The 3,154-nt window shown below is 47.4% G+C and overlaps 1 pseudogene; it reads right to left on the reverse strand.

Annotated features, from left to right (window-relative positions):
* Window positions 1–2,490: 2,490 nt before the first annotated feature.
* On the reverse strand, window positions 2,491–2,608 carry LOC126155428 (5S ribosomal RNA; annotated as a pseudogene).
* Window positions 2,609–3,154: the final 546 nt, after the last annotated feature.

Here is a 3,154-nt window from a genome sequence, read left to right on the forward strand (position 1 = left end):
CAAGGGGAGAGATTACATGTACACTGATTTGTGTCAGACTGTAGTAGCAATTGTAATACTTAATTGTAGCTACAGTGGTAACTATGTTCCTGGCTTGCAATATCCTTGTGAGTCTGGTATGTATTTGATAATGTGTAGACAAATTTGCGGGTTTATCTATGAATGCAGTTTAGCGATCTGTGTAATATAACAGCTGAAAGCACCAGAAAGAACAGGTGGATGGTGCTTCGATACCGGCGGCATAAGTAATTCGGCGTGTAAATTCGATAAGAGCAAATAAGAATGCTCCACCGTTTGTGCTGGGATATAGGGGTCTGTACATAGGAGAGGGAACGTTTACATATGTTGAAAACTGGAGGGGAAAGACATTAGGAGCGCTGGGATGAGTGCATTAGATGTTATTTACGTAAACAGATTCTGTTAGGGTCAGAATTTTTGTGCATACAAACTGAGACATCAAGAAAGCGTTCGTTAAATTTTTTTGGTGGGCTATACATTTCCCGAGAGGTCGACTTGGTTGTTATTTTTTCACAAAGTCATGTGACGTAAGAAAAACATTGAGAAAGTTTTAGAATGCTGAGTCGCCACGTGGCGAGGTGGGGGCCACGTTGGGGCGGGTACGTAGGTCGGAATGCGTGTGTCAACGCGCCCTGTGCTATTCTGCCTTCAATGGTAGAGACAAGTGGGGCCTGGATATGTCGTGCATATGAGACCGGCGTGAGCGCGCCTTGGCATGCTACGTCCTCAGTATAACCGTGACTGTATAGAGAGAGGCACGCAACGTTCACCTGCGTTAGGCGGCCGCGGCTCGGGGGTGTGAGGAGCGCAGTCCTGAACAGGCGTGTGAGTGTGGTTTGACAGCTGACGGCCACATCGGCTGCATGCGCGCGCGAATGAGATTCTACTGTTTGGGCTCTGTAAATATGTCTTCGCTCCCGCCAGATAGCGTCATCATCAGCGTCTGGGTGAACACGAATTGCGATAGCACCTTCTCAGAAATGAAGTATGAAAGGGATGCGGGCGCTTGCGGGACAAGGGGCGGGGGCCCGTGTGTAGTTTCACAGCTGACGGCCGCCCCAACTCGTTGGGGTTGCCTGTGCGCTCTACTGGAAGAGGGTGCTTGTGGGCATTGACTGAATTATTTTGCGAACAGGTGTGTAGGCTGTGTTGTGAGGTATTTGGAGAAAGTACTAAGCGTAGCTAGACCTATCTGTGCTGAATTAGTTAGGAGGAGTCTGAAAGTCTGTAATCAAATTATACGTGTAAATTAGGAGTTGCTTGCGTATCTGCAGACTGTGTATTGTGAGCGCAAGCATAAGACCGTTTTGCCTTAGTGTGATAAATATATTCGATCTGTAAATAAAATGTTCGAAAGTAAATAGAGTGGACTCCCTCCTTTCTCTCCCCAGCAGCCTAGCGCAGCCTGAGTAATTTTAAGATAATTCTCGCCCCTACAAACCTCCATCTGGGATTAGGTCATACGAGGGATGACAGTACGATATGATGGCAATAGTGTGTACTATGTTAGTTGGACAGTAAATATCGTGGTGGAGACACCATGTGCAAAATAAAGACTTGTGCTCAGATCTGCTTTCCCGGCATTTCGCCCCACCATCTTGGATGATGACATGTGCTGTGCGCGTTAGTCAGGTTAGTGCACGTTGGAGCACGTTAGCCCGCCGACATGGGTCAGTAGGGGGCGTGGTCCTCGGATGCGTATGGTGGTGGAGAGTTTAACTATTTGATTCCAAGTCCAGGTGGGTGTGGCATTGGTGAAAATTGATTCCAAGTCCTAGGGTCTATGAAGTCGAGTCACATGAGTAATGCAGTAGCCAAGAGGAGTGCTGCATTCTAGGGGTGGGAGGTGCTAGGTCATGAAGGTACACCGCTGTACTAGTGGGAAAATGGGAACTGCTCATTTGATCATCGGTTATTGAAACTGTAAATTCACTTATTGAACATGATTGAAATGGAAATGGAATTAAGTACTTAGGTAATTGATAGGTTAGATGAGCGATGTTGGTGTCACTTGTGTTCCGTTAAATTCGTTAGCATCCTTACAGAAGACTGTATATGGCTCTAGTACGAAGTCAGGCTTGAGGCTGTGTACCGTGATTCGTCGCTCCGCACGACATTTTTCCACTGTTGAAACATTCAGTGTTTATGCTCCCGACACCAAGCGAAGTGTTGTTTGGCATTTACCGGCGTGATGTGTGGCTTACGAGCAGCCGCTTGACCATGACATCCAAGTTTTCTCACCTCCCACCTAACTGTCATAGTACTTGCAGTGGATCCTACTGCTGTTTGGAATTCCTGTGTGACGGTCTGCGTGGATGTCTCCTCTTCAACTGTCAGTGGTCTCTGTCAATCAAGAGACGATAAGGTACAGGTGTACACTTTTGTGCTGTACGTGTCCCTTCACGTTTCCACTTCTATTCGGTCGAGTAGCTCCTCAATTGGCATCACGAGGCTGAGTACACCCTTAAAAAATGGCAACAGCACAAGGTGGCCCGGATGGTCACCCACCCAAGTGCTGACCACGCCCGACACCGCTTAACTTCGGTGATCTCACGGGAACCAGTGTATCCACTGCGTCACGGCTGTTGCCCTGGCGTATTTTGAAACACATTGTAAAATGCACTGAGACCGATTATTGGACCATGAACGTTGAAAAACTGGAAGCTTCTATAGCTGTCGTCCCGCATCTCATGGCCGTGCGGTAGCGTTCTCGCTTCCCACGCCCGGGTTCCCGGGTTCGATTCCCGGCGGGGTCAGGGATTTTCTCTGCCTCGTGATGGCTGGGTGTTGTGTGATGTCCTTAGGTTCGTTAGGTTTAAGTAGTTCTAAGTTCTAGGGGACTGATGACCATAGATGTTAAGTCCCATAGTGCTCAGAGCCATTTGAACCATTTTTATAGCTGTCGTCAATGAAGTGGGGAAATAATTTTGTAAAGTCAATAACGGCTCGTGACAGATTCAGAGGGACGATGCGTTATCTCAGATTTGACATTAGATCCACAAGATCAGAACGACTGAAAGAAGACAAGTTTGCTTTCGTGTCAGAAATCTCCTATGAGTTCATTGCGAACGCACAGTGTAGCTACAATCGGGGTCACATTTAACAAGCGACGAACATCTTTCTCTCAATGTACCTT

Source organism: Schistocerca cancellata, unplaced genomic scaffold, assembly GCF_023864275.1.
Source record: "Schistocerca cancellata isolate TAMUIC-IGC-003103 unplaced genomic scaffold, iqSchCanc2.1 HiC_scaffold_1100, whole genome shotgun sequence".
NCBI classification, from domain to species: domain Eukaryota; kingdom Metazoa; phylum Arthropoda; class Insecta; order Orthoptera; family Acrididae; genus Schistocerca; species Schistocerca cancellata.